Genomic DNA, 21,354 nt, shown 5'->3' with positions numbered 1-21,354 from the left:
CATATAAAGTGGGGAATGAGATTTATGTGTGAAAGTCAAATTCAGAGTCTTGCCCCTTCAAGCATTTGTGTTGAAGTTGCATTTGTGGAGAAAAAAAATACATCTCAACACTTAGTTCACACAGAATTCAGTAGGTTTCTACAGATGTATATGGGGACCTGCTTACATAAACTCCTGGGAGGAACACAAACACAGAATAATATCAGATTTCTATTCTTAGTATTGAATCACTAATAATGAAGGAAATCAGTGCAGTGCAATTTCTTTTTCAAATCCAATTCAGTGGTGTCAACAAACACCATTTCAAACTCACCATGATTTTTTTCTGCCCAAGGCTGTGTGGGGAGAGACAATATCTATTTTCATTCCGTGTACAATTCTTAAAAGTAACACTCTAATTGAATGATTCAGAAATACTGGATCTTGGAGCAGTTATTTTTTACCAGTGCTCCAGAATAATACTTCAAAATCCAACAGAATGTCTCCATAAAAACGTATGGATCCCATTATGTATGGCATCAGTAAAAATCAACAGTCTCTGTGCTCTCCAACAGGAGTTTTCCTGATTTTTTTGCCCTGGAAGTTGTCTCTGCTTCCAGTAGACTCCCCTTCCCTGGCACATGGTTTTGGGGTGGCATTAAACAGCAAACATCAAGAAACTGCTTCTACTGCCTCCCCATCCTCTGCTGAGCCTCCCAGGACCAGGCAAGCAGCCATTCAAGCTCCTTGCTGTCCCCCTGGCTCCTCCTGTCTCTCCTGTTGGGATGTTCACAAGGATGTGCAGGTGTAGATCCTTGGCTTCCCCAGGGAACTTCCAACCCCATCATGAGGCTCTCACAAAGATCCTCACCTCACACTACAGCTCTTGGCAAAGCCCAGCTAGTCCTAAAAAAGAGCCCAACAGACAACTTATTTTGACAGCTTTTGAAGCTATCTGACTTTCTTAGTGGCTTTTTCCCTTCTGTCTTTAATAACTTCACCTTCTAATTAGGTCCCATGAAGATACATCTCCTCATTTAACTTAAAAGGTTCATTGACCCTCTGGCATACTGCTATAACCCAGTAACCTGTGAGTACACTAATTAGGACATTATAAAACACTGACTTGATCTGCACACTTCACATTCAGAGGAAGGGACGTGTGCTGTGTTGCAAAGAGAGCTGGCTGAAGCAAGGGAAGCCCAAAGTGAAGGAAAAATTAATAATTTAGGAAAGAAAGTTGGGATTATTCACAGGAAGAAGAGATTGATTTGAGCAGCAAACTTCAAGGAGAGTTGTTAAGGGCAGCACTCAATTTGCTTCAAGAAAGCTCCAGGAGCAGTAAAGAATAAAAAGAGAGCAAAAGGCAGGAGAGGGAAGGGCAGCAATCACTCATTGACTTCTGTAACACCTTCCTACTGCAGCAGAGTCACAGTAACAGAGCACATAAGAAACCAGTCAAGAGTCAGCTCTTGTCACATGCTGCTCCTGGTGTGACCTGTGAGATGCAGATGGTCCCAAATTGTCTCCACTGCATTCATACAAACAGCAATTTAGCTTCACAAGGATATTCATGCAAATTCAGGAGGCACAATTTAAGAGGCACAAGGAAATCACAGCACCTTTCTTAAAGTGTTTTTCTTGTGAAGGCAACTGCCTCATTCTATTCTTATTTACTAGTACATTATTTTTCAGCCAATAAAAGTGGAATGTGTCAAAACAGCTGACAGCACCAAAGAGCCAGAGACAGATGAAACTGCAGATACAAGCTGGTGCTATACATCACTGAGGGTATGAAGCAGGATTTCAAGCACTTGTTTCAGACATCCCTGAAAGTAATGGCTTATGAACCACATCCTGGGCTTTTTAATCATCACAGATATACTGCCTTCAACAGGAGTGCACTGCTAAATATACGTGTACTGATGCCCAACGTGATACTCTAAAACAAGTGTATCGGGCTCAGATCTATGTCAAAACAAAAAAACGCATTAAGGGTGTACATGGAACTGTACTTGTACCAATGAAAAATGTAGCTCATTAAATTGCTAGATTTAATGACAAGATTGTTAACATTGCAGAGATATCTGCAAAATCCTTTGGATCATCCTGGATTATCTCTTCAGCTATTCCTCTTACATAATTTTTAATTTCCTTGGCTGTTAATCCTGTTACAGAGGAGGTTTTGAACATACACTTTAATTTTGCAAATTGATTTCCATGATAGCCCTTTTCATTGTGCCCCTTCACTGTTCAAGCTCTGCAATAATATTATGTAATGGAGCCCACACATCACCCTTCCCTCTTTTATAAAACAGTCACATCACACCATGTACTTTTACAGGCACCTCAGAAAAAATGATTTGCTGGTTCCAAAACCCACACACAATTCTTTTTCTTTTTTTTCTTTTTTTTTTTTCCCACAGAGATCCTGATTTGCTTTTTCAACATCAGTTATTTATCCCTGTAGCAGCCTGAAAAAATAGGCAACGTTAGTCACTGCTGTAAATCCTGAATAAGCGATGTTAACAATTACAGTTTACAAAACTGTTACTGCAGGAGACACCTCAAAGTTCATCAATGAAATAAAGTGTGCCTTAAAGTCTAGTGCTATTCCTATTAATCAAAGCTTTCCTACTTTACAGAAGCAGGCACACTTTGAAGGTATTTGTGTCTGGGGAGCTCAGCTTACTGTAATTCCATAAACATTTGTCTTTCCTGCAGAGACACGAAGGGGCTCAATCAGGTTTGATATGATCTGGAGTGAAAATACTGGGGTGCAGCTCTGACTGAGGGACACACCTTCTACCTCACCAGATATGTGTCTTTGAAACTGGTGCCTTAAAGCCCTGCATTTCATGTTTGGCCAGGAGAAAGAGGAAAGGCTGTGCTGATGCACAGACAAACTTCAATTCCTGTTCAAAAAACTTTTCTCCCTGTTTCTGACTTTTTCTTTTTAAATTCTCCATTATTTTGGAAGACAGAACACTACTGCATCCACAGTCCACCTAATGGCTTGAAAGGAAGGAGTTTCTGGAAGAAACAGCTATTCCAGCTTTACTTGGTATCTGACCAAATTCTTTCTCTCAAGTATCATCTTTATCAACCATGCTTTGTTTTCACATTAGAAGAAAATTTTCCCCTAGATGGTCAGCATGAGATCTAGGTAAGTGTGGGATGGTAATTCTGGCATTTGATTGTTTAAAGCTGACTTTATGCCAATGATAAACAAACCTCAAAGGACACATTCCAGTCAAAAGCAATGTTTGTGTAGATTTCAGGACTCCATCTCTCTCCAACAGGCTGCTACCCAGCCTTTCCACAATCAGCATAGGAACTCACTAATGTTCCCATTTTGATTCCGTATTTTCCTTGCTGTGATACAAAGAGGTTCATGGGAAGCTTTAGAAAAATCTTCCATAAGACATTATGCAATGAAAGACATTTCCTGTGCTCAGACAGACTTGATCTCCAAACACTATGAAAAATTTTGCAAATAATTGTAACTATATGAGCCAACTCTCATCTAAGCTGTCAGAAAAGATTGGGAAGCACTTGCAAAAGACTAAGGGCATTTGGAAGCATGTCAGAAGGATTAAATAAGGAAAAAGAATTGTGGGGCTCTTTGAAGGAGATGGCACAGAGAAGAAAAGAATGGAGAGGAGAAGACAGCATAAATAATGTTTCAAAGCTGGAAGTGTCATAATCAGGTCAAAAGGGAAAAAAAGATGGCTTTAGCAATCTGGGGGTTTATAGCTTGAACGGAGATCAGAGAGTGTGTGTTATCACAGACAAGGAAGGATGTAAAGGGTTCTGGAGAAGGAGATGTAAAATTGTTTCAGTCCAAGTTTTGTCACTGTAGAGCTCAAAACCTTTGTGTCCAAGCCTTACTTGAGAGCATCACTATCAAAATACAAGCCGCATTCATAACCATTTCTTCTCCTCCTTTTACCCAATCCCACATTTCACAGTTTAATAAGTCACCATGGTGGATGAAAAGGCTTTCTTTGACCACATTTAAGCTGTTGGGTTATTTACACAGCAAGTGCAAAAAAAAAAAAGCTGCCCTTGAGTTTCCATTCTCCACTAGCCTTGCCAGCAAAGGAAATCTGCACCAGTTTAGGAAAAGCTCACATTTTATGTGGCTGTGGGTAAAAAAGAAGGAGATGAGCAGGTAGCAACAACCCTGTCTCTCTCTTAGTTTGGGGTTCATTCCAGCTGCATTATTTACACTTAGGCTTTGGGTTTTGGCATTTTTCCTTTAATTTTATATCTCTATTAACTCACATATATTATGATAAGACAATAAGGTTAGGCGTACAAAGTCAGCTACTCAAATCCAAAATTCAGGATGTCTTCAAAAATCAGTATCAGGGCACGTAGAATTGAAGCAGTGTGCCACAGACCCACCTTGATACAAAATCACTCTGAGTAAAAGGTAACCCTGTGTCTCTATCCTGTATGAACCAAGAAATGTGGTTGGATAATGGCCTTTGCAAGTGTTTTCTGGCATCAGAGAAACAAATGTATGCCCTTGTCCTCTGGTCCTCAGGTCTCAGCCACTCCCTCTATCAGCATTTTCCTGGTCTTTTATTTTCTCTTCCTGCCCAGGCACCTCACCTTTCTCTGCCCTGCTCCAATTCCCTCACTTTTATTATTGGAAAATGCTCTCCCACTTCTGCTGAAACAAAGAAAGTCTTAAAAGGAAAAGGCTTCATTTAGAGTCAGTCCAGGAGATCCAGTCCAGTCCCATGTTGTTCAGAAAAATTTGATATTGTTCAAGTTAGATCATTAGGGAAAAAAAAATTAAACTGAACCATACTAATTGAAATTCATTCAGCAAAAATTAGCTCTTTCAGAGCCCCTCTGGTCAGGAGTAAACCCCACTCATGGCCTCTGACCACAGATGAATGTGATGATAGGTGATCCTTTTTCTTTTTTTTTTTTTTAAGAAAAGGCAAGTATGAACTCTGTTTGTTCAGCATGTCCACAGTCCCACTTCTGGGAGCCAACAAAGTCATACCAATATATCACTGTCACTGCTTGATAAACAGCCCCAGATTTATGACAGGCACAGGACCCTAAAATAAACATATAACAAACTGTTCTGAGACCAGTAGAAGAAGCAAAGCCTGGCTTATTAGAGATGAGTTATGGCTGAATTTGCTAACAAACTAAGCTCTGACCAATCCTTTTCCCTTGGCTGAAACAGCCAAAACACTTATTTCAGAAGTGGTCTGCCCAGTGCAATTGAAGATGTGCTCATGTCATTCTGTCCCTTACTGGTCCCTCCCCTTTTTTTTCCTAGTCAACTTTTCAACATCAAACCTGTTAGAAAATTGTGTATCTATGTCCTCTATCTCCATTTCAAACTCAGCAAAACAGCTTGAAAGTCACTAGAGAAATTATACATATATGTGTATTCTCTTCACACAGACATTAGTTGAAATAATAAATCTTAAATCTGCGCAGGAAACAGATATTTTCATAGTTTTCCAAGTACTGATACAATTTTTCTCTTATTAAACATGTCTATAATATCTAATTATTCTGTAGATCATACAGGTCTGTAGGTCATTTTTAGATGATAGAAATTCAAAATTCAAATTATGATATGAGTGACCTGCAATAACCTAGTGAGAAATAACTATTTAGAGAGCAATGAGTCAAAGCCAGTCTGTGGTGCCTCTGACTGCTGATCCATGTTCATGCAGCAAAGGCACACACACTGCTGTGGGACACCTATGCCAGAAGCTTCTGGATCAAGCCACTAAAGATCTTTCAACTTGGCCTTTCTTTCTTAAATGCCTTAGTGAGGATATCCAATGCAAAAATATCCTGGTATATTTGATTTGATTTGATTTCTCTGTATTATAGGAGGAATGATGGTGCCTTCCCATCAGCACAGTTTACACTACAGGGAGCAAATGATTGCAAAACTCAATGACAGTGAAGACAAGGACCTAATGTGAAGTATCAGTGACAAAAATTAGTGGGGAAATAAGTAAGGGGAAAATTAAGAACTGATAAGACAGAGGGAACAACCCCAAACCTCTGAATAACCTACAGCAATTTACACACCCTTGAGAAATGCACAGTTTTTTGAATTAATGTGGTTATGTAGAATACATATTTCTATTCCACCAGCCCATGTGAATAAAGATTTCAGCCTTAGGAAGAGTATGTTCCTTCAGGGCACTCTGAAATACCTGTTCTGTTTATTCTATCCTTCCCTTTCCTATCCTACCAATTCCTATTCTTCTTACATCACACTTATCATTGCATCTTGTCACAATCTTTCAGCTGAATGTTACATAATATTACTCAAAACTGTTACATTCAGTATTCCAAATGTTTCAGTAATTGTTTTATTCTCGAGACAATCTTTTACTAAAAATAAAAAAATGCATATTCATATTACACTAATTTATATATTTTAAAAATCCAGATAGTTTCACAAAATACAAAGTGAATCCTTTTGTTCCTAAAACTAAAATGGGATTTAATTAGACAGAAGGTAGCTCTTGGTGCTGGGGCTAGTAGAGTCAGCATCCCTACAGCCATTCCCATGGCCAGAAAATGCCAGCTGGTGGCTTTTGGTGATTTTTGTAGATCAGACACCAACAAATAATTTTGAACCTTTTGATTCCCTTTTGAAAATTACCCACTGGGCCTAATTTGAGTGTCCTTTTTCTTCTTGATTTCAAGAAGATCCGGGTGTAAGCTGCATATCTGAAACTCTCTGTGGTCCTAAGCTCAAGTGACTGTACGTTAAATATTGGAATTGTTTGGGTTTTTCATGAAAGGTGTCAGAAAGATGCTCCCTCCAGAATCAAAATGGCACAGGGTACTTTCACTCTAAGGAACTTCTGGGGACAAGTGCCATCCACTTAAACTTCAATATTTGCTGTTGTTTTTGAGTTTCACAGCTGTGTAGCTCCTGACCCACGTGCATTTGACCTGCAAGTCCTAAAGATGCACAGCACAAAGTGGTGTGACCTTGTAGAGTAAACCTTGGGGTCCCAGTGTTACAACAACAGGACAAAAAGATAGCTATGAAACTAAATAAAGTGCTCAAAGTTAAAATTTCTCTTTTAAGATCAATGAAAATATTTTATTTGAAGAAGTTATGGCCCATTGCTGTTAATAATGAGGCTGCTGCCAGACAACCTAAGAGATATGTCCCCCCAGGCAATGGTACAGAATTAAAACCAAGTAAAAGAGACTACAATATATTAATTAATCATTGGACTTCCAGCTTCTCATTAACAGTCTCTACTGAAGTTTCAGTAATTCCTAAGCATTCCATAATAAAATAGAACCCACTTCAGGGATTCAAGCAACAACAGATTAATTCAGCAAACTTCTGAACCTAGTGTGGGGATTGAGTTCTAATCCTAAATCTAAGGAGGATTAAGGAGGAAAATACGATGAACACAGAAAGGCCAAGACAAAACCAACCAACCAACCAAAAAACAATGAGGCAAGACAAGGCAAATTTTCTATTATATTAAATTTAAATATGTTAAATATTTTATTATTTTTTCTCACAAAAACTAGAGGAGTTGGATTGCCTGATGCTATTAAGAGATTTTTCAAAGCAATATGAATGCTACCATCTACAAATTAAAGATTTGGAGATTTTGCTCGAGCTTTTTTTAATGGATTTTTTGGGGGTTTTTTTGTTGGTGGTTGATTGGATTGGGATTTTTTTACATTTTGATTTAATACATATAAAGTAAAGGGTGTAGTTAGTGAAGAACCAAAGCCATTAAATTTGCTGAGACACTCTGAATACTCCATGACTCTAGTCAGATGCCAGGAAGCCTGGGTTCAATTATTCTGCACCTTGTGGTGGACAAAGATTTCTGTTGAGTTGTGTCAAGGCTGAAGTGTGAACTTATTAGACTTGCTACCCCTTTTTAGAGACAAGAAAATCTACAAGGGGAGCAGTGGACAAGCAGAGGAGGATCTGTCTAAGAACAAATCCTTTCATATGTGCATTCTGTGGCACAGTGTCACTTAGCCATGAGGAAGTGATGCAGGTCAAGGAGTCCTTTTTTGGAGCCACATAAATAGAGTTTACTAAGAAATTTTACAGAACATTCAACTCCTGTGAATTTTCCTTAAATGTCCTGTGTTCCTTGAAAGAAAAAAAAAAAACAGAAAACCACTTTTCTTTTCCCAAGAGTTTCACTTTTCATCTTCAGCATGGTGTTACAAGTTCATGAGGATAAAAAAAGGCAGTAAAAGCAGTAAGTCAGTCCAGCCTATTCTAATAAACAATGTTACTCTTGCAGTCACCATCTGGCTAAATGGTGCCCCCCTTCAAATACTAGCATTATGAGTTGCCATGGAAAAAAAAAGTAATTCTAAAATTTTTAACGCAAAATAAAGAAAAAGTCTACTCAATATATGTAAGAATGCCATAGTCTGGTAACTTTGAATTAGGTTTGCCATAATTTAGAGGAGTATAGAAAAATGCATTTCAGGACAGGCTGAGTTTTTCCTTAACAAAAGTTACAGCCATTATTTTTTTTTTCTAAATTAAGCCAGGATAACTCTAGAAGGGATCTGCATCAGGTCAATCAATATCATACTGATAAAATATTGTCTATGTAAGGCAGTGAAGAGCTAAGGAAATCACAAAGCTCTCAAAGAATCATAAATAAAAACCCAGTGACTGTATTAGAGTGGTCCCCTCACCAGCACAATTTCAGTTCACACTTTACTTCTCTGTATTTCACTCTCAGTGCCAGGGACTCACTCAATACAAGGAAGTATGAAGACGAACAATAGCTCTTTTCACCTTTACAGAAGTCAGCTCCACAACCACAGTGAGCAGATATTCTGCACCATGCAATGACAGCAAGGAAGGATTCAGTTTTAAGTTTAATTCTGCTGTGCCACAAAGAAGCTGAAAAACTTTCTACAGAAAGTGAGGAATTTCTCAGCATGGATGAAATGGGCTTATGTCAGCTTATATTTGATATCTGTTCTTATTTTTGCCCATATTCAGAAAGATATTTTTAATGATATTTCTTTGAGTTTGAAAAGAAAATCAAGCTAGAAACAGTATAGGAATATTTAAAAGATTATCTGGACTACCTATCTGAAGTGGAGCACTATTGCATTACTGTACCATCTTCAAAGAAATGGTGTCATAAGCAATAATCACTGCCTGAATCTGTGGAGCAAAAGGAAGAAATTAGGCTTGATTAATATATATTTTTGACTAAGTAATTCAACAGAACAAGACATGAAAAGGGAAAAGATCTTAGTACTGTGTTAACAAGTTCACAAAAATGCAGGGAGTGTAACATCTGTGAGCCAGATAAAGTAGGAGGCAGAGAAATAACAAATGAGACAGATGCTGTCAGAGATGGAGACTCACCTGGAGGATAAATTATTCTGTCTAACCATCTCTAGTTCAGGGACCTACAGCTCTCCCAAGGGCTCTGACTTTTTTTAGCTGGTTTAGAATATTCCATTTTTCTGGGGTTGCAGCACTGTGAACATACTATAACTCATTTATATTGAGGATAATTTGATTTGGTTTTTTGTTAAATTTGTTTTGTGTCAAATGAAAACTCCAGGGATATTAGCTGCATTAATTCACACAATTACTAGCAATTTTTTACCAGTTGAATGTCATTTTGTCAACTTGGTAAAGATCAGTAAGACTAAAATAAAAAGAAAGCATGATTTTCAGACACATCTGTTAGCTCTCGGGGCTTTCTCACCCTCCTCAATACAGATGATGAACTACAAGCAAATGGGGCTCATTGGTTTCTTCCTGGTAATCCCATTGCACAAACTTATTTTACATCACCTTTGGGATGAGATACAACCAAACACACAAGCAAATATTCCTCTAAACTTGGTATTCTTATGATGTGAAATGTTTAGAAGTTCAAGATAACTTCCACATTGGAAACACAAAGAAGAATATGTAGCTAAGTTTGGGCCATTGTATTCAGAATGCTAATTTATAGGTATTTTGTATTAAAAGGATATAATCCACAATTTTTAGTTTTCCTTTTATCAGTGAATATCTGTGAAAATCCAGAAGATTGCTCCCATGGTGACTTTGAACCACAAGTATGCTGACCTTTAAAAATCAACACCACTTTGTGGTTCCCTTCTTATCTTTCCTCTCACTGACAACCACGACAGACTGTCAATATCTCAGACCACGGACTGCCAGTGAGTCACCAGCTGTTCAGATACCTCGTTATTCACAGTCCAGTTTCCTCCTCAAGCCTCAAGGGACCACTGGAGTGGGAAGTGCAAGATGTTAGTTGTGATTCTGGATCTGGCACCTTGATAGAGAAGCTGTCCTGCCTTGACTCCTAAGGCAGGAGCAGCTGTATATCCAAGTGGCATTGAGTTTCACAGGGGGGTTTGGCATAAAAAATGCCTGTGCTGCTTTGGGGCCCCATGCTCTGGAAGGCTTTGCAGGGTACATTTTTTTAAAATTAGTTTCCTCCAAATAGCAACAGTAAAAAGAGGAACAGAAAACATTTTGTGTTGCACGATGAGGCCACATCCTTTCCCCAGGAGTGGCAATGCTGCTGCAGTCCCACCAGGATGAGCAAAAGGATGGGAAAGGCAGAGATTGCAGTGGAACAGAGCAGGGCTGCAGGGCCCCAGGAGGTGCTGGGCTGCACTAGCTGGGATAGGGGAATGAGACAGGCTTGGCAGGCTGTGTCTGGAGCAAGGAGAAGAAGGGGAGAATGTGGGAATTTGGCTGGTGAGATGTTCGGTATGTGGTCACACTTTGGTCAGAGAAAAGTGTTCTTTGGTTAGAGAAAAGAGGGAACAGAAAGAGATATTTTTCCAATATCAGCAAGAATCTAGGTCTTGAGGCAATATAAATCAAAATATAAATGTAGCTGCTGACCATGACAACCTAATACAGATTCTCACCTCTCTTCTTAACATGATACTGTTTGGCTAGTATCATGTCCAGCTTCTGCTCCAACCATGGCATGTTATTACAATGAACTTTGCAGCTTCTTTAGTTTCCTATGGAGATCTAGTAATCTGGTTGGGCTTTTTTTTCTTTTTTCTCAATTATCAAATAAAGACCAGCGGTAGGTACTTTTGTACAGCTGACTAAAGGGTCTTCCCATGCTTTTGACATGTATAAATGAATGCAACCAGTTACCACCATTGAGAATGGTGCATATAGAGAGCATTCACTAGGAAAAAATAAGCAAAACTCTTGTTGAAAATCCACCCTGGTGATTTTTGTATTACATATTTGTGTCCTTATAGTATTTAAACTCTTTTTTTTGGTGATATTTTACAGAGGCATGCTTATAATCACACATAATTACCTGAGTAAGAAAAGAAATACTGACTTCCTAAAGAAACACAATAGAATTTTCAGATACTTGTTTCAAAGCACAGCAAAAGGTGTCAGACAGCCCCCACACTTCAAAGTTTCTGACTCAAGCCCAACCACTGCAGCTCAGGTCCATGTAAAATCATCTGCTGAGGTCAAAAAAAGCAGGCTATTGCCTGTGTGACAGTGTCTGAAATAGCAAACCCTGCTTCTAATTACAGAGCTGCTTCCAGGTCTGCTTGGGTTCCTGGTGCTTTCAGTGCCTCAGTCAGAGCTATTTGGTGTTTTCTCTGGCTGCAGTCCTCATGCACCCCTTCAGACTGAGAGAGATAAACACATGGATGGGGCAACTCTCCAAAGCAGTATTGATCAAGAGTGCCTTTCTAATGGCTCCAGGTGGACTTTGGAGCAGGCCTTGGTGCTAGTGCCTATTATCCGAGCACAATAAAGCTTCATGGAATTGTAGCCTAGCCATATAAAAACTGTGAGCCATCCTAGGAGCTGGCTACTGCATTGATTCCACAGATTAGAAGGTCTGTTCCTTTTTGTTTTTCAGAGGGAGGCATCAAAGCTCTGTGGTATATTAAGCATTGTCCATTAAGTATGATATGACAGGAAGCTACCACCTGCTTCTACTTAAACCTCTAAAAATTGGTATCTTAAGCACAGAAAAGCCCTAAATGCTGAAGCACATCACTGTCTTGGGTGCTCAACAACAGTGAGGTGGAAGAGCCTAAAAAAGGGTCTACCTGTTTAAGTCAGAAATGGCTGGAGACAGGTAGAGATGTGCAAAAGACTTTGCAATTAAACTGCTATGTAAGAAAAACTCATTCAGAGCCTTTAGAGAATCAAGTTCCTGATTTACAATGAGCTCCTGGCCTCCTTGAGGAAGGTGCTGATAAACCGTGACTGGACTTTCACCACTGGGAGCTGTGTGACTCATGTGGTTTCCTCCACCATGACAATTCCTCTTTAACACCCTCACTGCTGTTTCTGATTCCTGTGATCTCTAGGGGATGTCTAAACTCAGTTTTGGAGCTGTTTCTTCTATGGTGTGGACCTCCCTCATCCCTGGTGAAGTTCCAACACATCACAGCTCCTGGAAAAGCCTCTGCAGGGCTGTTTCACCAAGGGCAGATGATCACTGTAGGATCCCAACCCTAGAGCAATGAGGGAGAAGGAAGGGACAGAAAAGCTTCAACTTGAGTTAGTTGTCTTGAATGACATAACTGCAGTTACCTTCTTTCAAGATTACTAGGCTCAGTTTTCTTTTCTTTAAGTGTCTGATCTGAGGCTCTTTTCCTTGTTCCTCTAGCAAATTTGAGACTATTTATGTTTCTATTAATCTTCTATTAAGACATTTTTCATCTTTTGTTTTATGATCTCACATTGGCTTTCCTTTGATAAAACATCTATGTTAAGGCATTTCTCTGTGATATTTGGATATAACAGACTTTGAAACAAATTAGTCCTTGATTAGTCCCTGCCTCTTTCTCCTCTCTCTCTGTCTTTCCTTAAACTTATCCCAAAATTTCAGTGAAAAAAAATTTCAACTTAAAACTTGAATTCTTTTGATTAAAACATGTGCAGTGAGACTCACTACTTTTTACCTGAAATGGGGTGGACAGCAGGTAGCATTTAGTGCATTCCCTTTTTCTCAAAATTGCTATCTCTTATTTTTTCCTGCTGCTGTTCTGTACTTTTGCCATATCTGTATTGAAGAAAACATTACAAAAAGAGGAGAAAGGAGGATAAAATAGATTTTCTTTGCCTCTCTGGTGTCATTTCTTTCCCCTGTTGATTTCTGTGAAATGATCAAAGCCATCTACCAAGATAGCAAGAAAAGGCTTAAAACGTGTTTGTCCTCTGGTTTCTGGCTGCTCTGCCTGTGCCTCTTTTTCCCTTTGCCATTTACAGCATTGGTAGCTTCATTAGCAAGGGACTACAACAACCAAACCTGCCCTGATTCTCCAGGGACTGTCCCCATCTTCAATCGCTTATTTAGCTGCTGCTGTACATTCAAACCAGCCCCTTTTCCAGCTGGTTTGACCTGGCCAAACAAACAGGAGCAGCCCTGACCTGACAGTATGTCCTGATTGAGGGGATCCCTCCTGGGTGAACACAGCCTCACCTGGCACAGAGCCTCCCCAGCCATGCCAGGGAGGAAACTGCAGCTCCTGATGCCCTGCCCTGGACATTTAGAACTGCTTCTAAGTCATCTCTTGGACCTGAGGGTCATGCACCTCAGCCAAAAGTGGTCTCCACACCAGTCAAATAGAAGCAGAAGAAACAGATAGTCCAGGTTTGAAAGGGTATGCACCCCACTCTTCACACCCTCCTCTTCCTTCTCACCTCCCAGGAACTGGGAGTTTTGCCACTGCTGACAGGGTCAGATTTTCACATCACACTTACCCCAAGGAATTGTAAAATGTCTGGCTTTTCTGCATAGAAACATGGATTCAGATGCACTGAAGGGAAACATGCAAAGATAAGTTAGCTCAACAGAGAAACCATGAGAATAATCATTCCCAGCCAGTGAAGGAAGCTGACAAACAATTCATGAGTGACCTCTAGAAGTTCAGATAATCAATGGTAAAGCATGCTCTGCCACCAAAACACATAGCTCTCCAGGGGATTTTCATGAGATCAAGATGATGCTGAAAACAGAAGGTCTTCCCAACAGCTTGTTTAGGACCAAGGTGATACCAGTTCCTTTGGGAATCTGAAGAAATACATAACTAGCTTATTGTATACAGAATACAAGTATTGTAAAAGGTGGTATCATGTTTTTTGCAGGGACCTTCTATACAGATTCAGTGAATCACAGGAAATCTGATCTTTCAAAAAAAAAAAACAAAACAAAACAAAACCAACTCAACAAAAACCAAACCAACCAAACCAATAGTTCCCCTGTGTACAGCAAAGAAAATATTATATATTATTAAAATCAGTTAATTATTGGAATTTCTTTTTTTTTTAGCTGAGACAAAAAAAATCAAGCAACAACAACAACAACAACAACAAAACCTGGAAAGAAAGCTACTATCTACAATCTTGGTACATTTAAATGTTTCCTTAATTTTATAAACAAGGTTGCACTGACAGGTGCAATACCAATGTCCATCCTGTTTGCCTTTGAAAACAGCCATCAAGGAAGGCTAAAACCAACATTATTTCCAGTCTAAAAATAAGCTCTGAAAGCACTGTACTCCATGTGTCTCTCAGTCATGCTTTGTTTCTTTTGCACTGCTCTGGCAGAAATGGGCTCTCAAACCAGCTGATAACACTGATCACCTTGCTGGGAGAGATAAAAGGAGTCTCTTTTTGAGAAGACTGAGAACTCTTCTCTTGTCTGTCTTGCCACTGGGAAAACACTTGCAGTTCTGGACACTGATTTCTGAACCCAGGAGTGTGAAGGTAGCCCTGCTGTAATCACTATATGCTTCACCATGGGCAGAAAGTACAAATGAGTTCAGCATCCTCATTTCTGAAGAAAAATTGCTAAACCTTTTTTTTTTTTTCTATTAGCATATCTAAATAGACCAGATAAGCCAGTTCTGCTTAACAAGCTGGTCTTGACTAAAATATCACTAAAATTAAGGAGCCTCTAGAACACTCTGCTTGACCAATACTGATGCTCTGATTTGCAGAAGACAGGTGAAATTGTGAGCTTGATCCTCTTTATTTCAACGCAAAGTGTTCAACAGATATCTACAAACCTTATGCTACCATCAAAAATTTCTTCATAGCAGGGCAGCTGGCAAACAAATCTCTGAAATTACTATTCAGATAGACTCAGAAATAATGGAATTCAGGCCCATTCTGGACAGCCTTATGTGTCCAGAGCAGAGGGACAGAATCTTCTCGCTCTACCTGCTGGTCACACTTCTCTTGGTGCAGCCCAGGACACAGTTTGGTTTCTGGGCTTCAAATGCACATGGACAGCTCATATCCAACCTCTCACCCACCATCACCCCCAAGTCCTGCCAGGCAGGGCTGCTCTCAATTTGTTCATCCCCCAGCCTGGATTGATCCTGAGGGTGCCCTGACCCTTGCACTTCATCTTATTAAACCTCATGAGACTCCCATGGGACCAGTTCTTGAGACTGTCCAGGTCCCAAGGCATCCTGTACCTCAGGTGTGGCAACCACACCACTCAGCTTGATGTCATCTGCAAACTTGCTGAGGGTGCCCTGATCCCTTTGTCTCTGTCATTAATAAAGACATTAAATGGCACTGGTCCCAGTACAGACCCCTGTGGGGCACCACTTCCTGGCTTAGGTGTGTTCCCCCTTGAAAGATGTGGTGGTCAGACCCCAGTGAGCTGCCTTGTAGGGTGACTGAGCTGGTAACAGTGTCTGTCCCCTCCAACTCAGTGACTGCCCTGGAGGAAAGCTGGGGAATGGAGGAGACTCCATTGGTCGGCAGGACAAGTGCTAGAGCTTCCTTCCTGCATGGGCTTGGCAACGGCAGTCCCATTCCTTTTCACATTCCTAGAAGGTCAAAGTTAATCTTTTCAGACCTTCTCAAACCTATTTCAGTTTTACTTCTGACAGTTCTACTGAGGCCACCTTTGGAGAACAACTGTGAAGAGCAGTGAGTTGATAATTCTGCTGTGGTGGCTGTCCCTCAGTGCTGCTACAAATCTTCCTAAATCATGCTGCTCAGAACATGTGGAAATTATGTGCAGTCTTCCAGGAAGCTTTTTGTTGTGGTGTGCTGTAATGTCCCATTTTGGCCTTCCAGGTCATTTCCCCAAGTGTGCCTATACCTCTCTCCCTTCCCCCTTGCCCCCATGCTGAGTGAGTCCTGTCACTCAGACTTAACATTCCAGCAAGGCGTCGTGTGGTTGGTCAAGTTCAAAGGATGCCACTCAGGCCCAGGGGTCATTGGCCTGTCTGGGTGTCATCTTCCCCTGAGACCCTGCCCCTCCCACCTGGTTGGTGGCTCACCTGTACCTCCCCTCCCCCTGTCCCTGAGCTTAAAAGGTGAATCAGACCATGTGGTCTTTGTTCTGTTGGAGCAGTTCCTCACATTCAGACTTCTGTAACCATGGAATAAACCTCTGGACATTAAATCCTCCAGCAGAATCCTTCCTTTTTCTCTTCACCATCGCCTGAAGCTATCCTCCTGAGGTAAACGGGGTCCTAACAAGCCTGGACTTGTTCAGTGCCCAGCTGCAACCACCAGCAAGCCGAGGTATCTCTGGGGTGATACACCGCAGTTGCTGCCTTTGGCCCCGCAGCGAGGGTCAGACTGGCCCAGGCACAATCTAACTGGTAATATTGGGAGCTATTTTTCCAATAGCTTTTCATTTGCTATTCACTTCCAGCAGCAGGAAAGCCTTCCTCAGCTTTCCATTTTAAACATCAAACCAAATCAAACTAAGCCTGAAGATTATTGTTTTCCTATGAAAAACAAATGAATAATTAATTGTCATGGGATTTCTCTGTGTAGTTCCAATCCAAGAGGAATTAACTGGAGTCCTTGAGATGGAAAACAATTAATGAGCACAGGATTTGCAGCCTCTGCATGAACATTCTGGGTTATTCCACATCATATTCTGCCAATAATCCCACTGTTGCTAAAGCACACATCCAGAGCTCAGAAGTTATGGCACGTGTGATGATGACACATTTACAATAATGTCCCAGATGTAATCACCTTTAATTTCAATGGAACACTGGCAGCAATACACACCCAGCATGTATTACAGGGGCTGTAAGAGAGTCATTAGGGTGGGATGCAAATATCTGAAATGAACAATGGACAAAATTTGGCAAGTGCTAATAGAACCATTAAAATATCTGAATAACAAGGAAGATGTTTACTGCTCCCCACAATGGAAGGGTTTAAAACTATTCAGAGCCAGAAAATGAAGCTCTGTGTGTTGTTCAGGAAACACAGCAGTGTTACCACCACTGTATTGCAGCCCAGCCTCTCTCAGCCACTCTCACTGCCCATGCAGGTGTCCCAATATCATGACTTTTCACTGCCCTATTAATTTAAAAAGGGTATCTTGGGATAGACCTAGTCTAAACCCAAGAAATAGAAAGGATAGGATGAGCTTACAGTTAACTATTATGTCTCCAACCCTGGCCTTTCTTGTTGCAGACTCTCCACTATTTTCTAGCATAGACTCTTACAAAACCCAGAGTCTGAAAACAGCTTGTTTTAATATGAAAAATCTTCTGTGGCTTGTAAGTAACCTTGTTCTAAGGACATCCCCTTTTTATGTGGAAGGTGCATGGCCACATTGGGCTTATTCCAATTCCTAGAGAACATATGCATTGATAACGCTTATGTAGAAGTATACATTTGTTTCAGGGGCTTTTGCAAGCTGAATGAACTCAAATTGCCAGAACATCTTGTGTGTTTCTTCCCAACTGTAGATGCTATAAAGCAAATCCTAGCAATTAATGAGTAAATTTCAAAAAAGCTTGAAGTTGCTTTCAGTGGAAAATCAAATGTTTGAAAAATTTTTTTCAGATATCAGCTCCCTTATGACATAAAACTGATCTGGAAATCTCACAAGCACTGTCACTGCAAGGTCAGCAATTCAAGCTTGCGATGCCACAAAGCCAGCTCATGATACCTTGAGGGCTGCTCCTGACAGTAGAAAATGAAGATGTAAAAGAAAAAAGGCATCCTTAGAGTTGGGCAGAGACAAAATTTCTCCATCTATTATGAAAACAGTGGTTCAAGAAAACAGAGAGATCCAAAAGTGTCCCACCTGAGAGGGAAACCCTTCCATTTGCATTCATAGTTTTTTAGATACCAGAGCAGTCAGAGAAGAAACTCAGAAGTATCAGAGATATTAAAAACTTCTGACAATTTTGTTCACATTCACAGATTTAATCACTGAGGAATCAATAATTCACAAATTCTGATATTTGTGATGAATGTGCTGAACATGCTGGAATTTACCCAGCTCTGACTTTCAGAACTGCTGCCTTTTGACTTTGAGATGAAACTGTAAGGAATCAAAATACCAGATACTACTGCATAAATGTGTGCAAGTATCTCAGTGAATCTTTTGGAAGAAGGGAATGGATACTGATTGAATTCATTAGGATAAGAATTCCAAAATATATTAGAATCCTCTAGAAATTGCTCTCTGTGCTCAAGAGCCTGGTGTTCCAGCTGCTATTTTGTGGAGCCTAGTTGAAAGGAATGCTTTATCCTGAGCCTAACTCAGCACCTTAAGGGGTTCCCTCCCTAACACAGGGGTCCTAACTGAGGCTTTAATTCTTTTGTGGCAATTATGTTTTATATGAAAAGGAACTTGTTTTATACAGTCCACTTATGCCCAGAAGTAGAAACCTCACTCGTTTTGTGATAATTTTCAGAAGCAGTGTACCTGAAGATGGCAGATTTGGAAATGGCATTATTTCATATTGCTGCAGAGCAGCAATTGGCACCCCAGCCTATAAAAGATGCTACTCAAACAATATAAAATAGCCAACACCCACAAGAAGAAACAGAGTTCTATTCTATCCCAAAATATACCTCTGCAGAGTACCTGTTATATTGCACTTAATCTAATTTACTAAAGGAGAGATGAATCCCCTTGCTGCAATCAAGCTATTTTTAAAAAGAGATTGGTGGTGATTCAGCTGAATGGTGACTAAACCACTGACAAATTTCCCCTGTCAGCTTGTGTGTATAAAAAGATGCTTTGCTGGAATGTATCATCTGCAGATACCACTGTCTTTTTGGACTGGTGGGGAGTTTTCCAGTCAAACTATATAATTTTAATTATTATTTAAAATTATATGCATATCAAGCTTTTAGCACATTTCAGAGAGGCATCAGGTCATACAATTGAGCTGTACTGGGTTTGCAGGGCCAGGAGTGGCTCCTGTGGGCAGTTTCCAGAAGCTTTCCCCAAGTCCAACAGAGCCAATTCCAGCTGGCTACAAGACAGACCCACCACAGGAGAGAGACTGTGTGGGAGGAACAGCTCTGCAGACTCTTTGGAGCCATTTCTGGAGGACTGTCTCCCATAGAAGGGACTCCCCACTGGAGCAGCAGTGAAGAGTCATCCCACTGAGGAGGGAGGAGTGGCTGAGACAAGGTCTGACCACAGACTTCATTCCCCATCCCCTGGACCACTGGATGAGGGGAAGGTAGAGAAAACCAGGAGTGAAATTATGCCTGGAAAGAAGGGAGAAGAAGGGAAAGATGTTTCCAAGATATGGATTTATTTCTCATTATCCTACTCTGATTTAATTGGTAAATAATTAAACTAACTTCCCCAAGCAGAGTCTGTTTTGCCCATGACAGTAAGTGGTGAGTGATCTCTCCTCTTAGAATGAATCCTTATCTTGATCCAAAAGCCTTTCACTGTATTTTGTTTCCCCTGTCCAGCTGAGGAGAGGAGTGACAGTGGCTTCAATGGCTCCCTGGTGTCCAGCCAGCATCAACCCACCACACAAGCCACAACAGAGAGAATTTGAAACAAATATTGCACGAGATCATTAGCTGAAACTGCTTGTTTAATTTACTTTATCTGAGCTGAATGAATCTTCAGAAAGGATAAACAGAGATACATTCCCATGAACAGAAAAGCAGAGTCATCCCCCATTCTGAATGTTACTCTGCAACTCAAAAGATGCAGGTTGAGGTCTTGCTCTCTATGAGCTGCTGCCTTTGGCAGGTACAGGATTACATCTATGGACTAGGGATGACTCTGATGCCTCCTACAGCTCTTCCTACCTGCAAACTTCCAGTTAATATAGCAGAGCAAGCAGGGGAAAAGGAGAGTTCTTCATTTACATCACCAGTGAGAAAGAAATTAAATCAGTAAACTAAACCAGAAATGGAGTTGAGAAACAACTATTACAGTCCCTTGAGTAGGGCACCTAATTGCTCTATAGCTCCTTTGGAAACTGCCTTCCAGGGACTATAGCAGAAGCTCATGCTCATGACATTTTCAGGATGTAAGTTTGGAATATAATAATCCTGGCAGTTCACTAGCGGGTTTGCTTGGTCCTGAAAAACTGATTTCCTAGGAAATTACTTTTTAAGATCTACCTGTAGTTCTGTCTGGTTTCTCTGATGATTTACAAGACTAGATAACCTGTTTTCTCACCATGGTGAGAACAAGTCTTAGAGAGCACAGAAGAATGTCTGTCCTTCTCTTCACCTTGACTTTAAATCCCACAGTTTATGTCAGTGAAAACTGTTACACATTTAATTAGCTATTTTGTTGATGCAGAGTTAAAGACAGTTCAGTAAATAGTCTATTATTTCTATCCTCATAAGTCAATAATGAAAATTTTGTCACTCACAGGACAGCATATGCAAATAAATGTGCGTATGATAGACTAAAAGCAGAATAAGCAGCATTCACTGGCATCTAATAGGTGTTTAATTGCTTTGGAGTGCTACTAAAAAGCAATATTATTAGGATGTTTTTCTTGCAAATGGGTTTTAGAAGCATATGGTCAGTGCTGTATAATCGCAGACTTATAATTGAAACTAAATAGGTTAGAAATTACAAGGTAGAAGAAAATAAAAGCTCAGTAGCAAGTATATGTATGGCTAACCATGGATAAGTGTGCGCTGTGTGGTGCTTGTGGGTGCACCCAAATGCTGTGCTCCTGCACTACACCTGCCAGGAATTACCATTATGGCTTAGGAGGAACTGTGGCTGTCTAAGGAGACCTCAGGGAAATGAATTCTTAGCTGGGGCTGACATGAGTACAGATTAACCAATTAAGGCACCTGTATCAATATAAGCATCCTGACTCATTGTTTAATGGGATAATTGGAATTCTGTAGAGGAAATAAAGTTGATTACAGAGATCAAACAGAGTGAAAGCTTTCTAAGCATTTGTCTCTTGCTTGTGACAAGTTGTAGCTTATGAGGCTGCTGACATTAATGCCTTAAGTTTTAGCTTTCATATTTTTCAGATTTTGTACTGCCTTAGTGTGTAACTCTGAATTTCATATAAAGTGTTAGCAAGTTCTCTTTACAGCTTAGTTCGACAAAACAATCCTTTTCCAGCCAAGAACCAAGG

General features: G+C 40.3%; 1 long non-coding RNA gene across 7 annotated transcripts in view; it reads right to left on the bottom strand.

Annotated features, from left to right (window-relative positions):
• The window catches only part of LOC134433715 (uncharacterized), a 228,679-nt gene that overhangs the window by 22,666 nt on the left and 184,659 nt on the right, over positions 1-21,354 (bottom strand). For 6 of the 7 annotated variants that reach the window (XR_010031699.1, XR_010031696.1, XR_010031695.1 and 3 more), the window contains 2 exons: positions 13,742-13,797; positions 9,124-9,166 (listed from right to left, as the gene is read on the bottom strand). The exons of the other annotated variant lie outside the window; for it this stretch is intronic. This is a non-coding gene — a long non-coding RNA (uncharacterized LOC134433715). Of the gene's footprint in view, positions 1-9,123; positions 9,167-13,741; positions 13,798-21,354 lie in introns of those variants that run through there. 7 annotated transcript variants of the gene reach the window in all.

Source organism: Melospiza melodia, chromosome 2 (assembly GCF_035770615.1).
Source record: "Melospiza melodia melodia isolate bMelMel2 chromosome 2, bMelMel2.pri, whole genome shotgun sequence".
Taxonomy (NCBI): domain Eukaryota; kingdom Metazoa; phylum Chordata; class Aves; order Passeriformes; family Passerellidae; genus Melospiza; species Melospiza melodia.
Note: the sequence above shows the minus strand (reverse complement) of the source record. Positions and strands in the feature narration are given on the sequence as shown.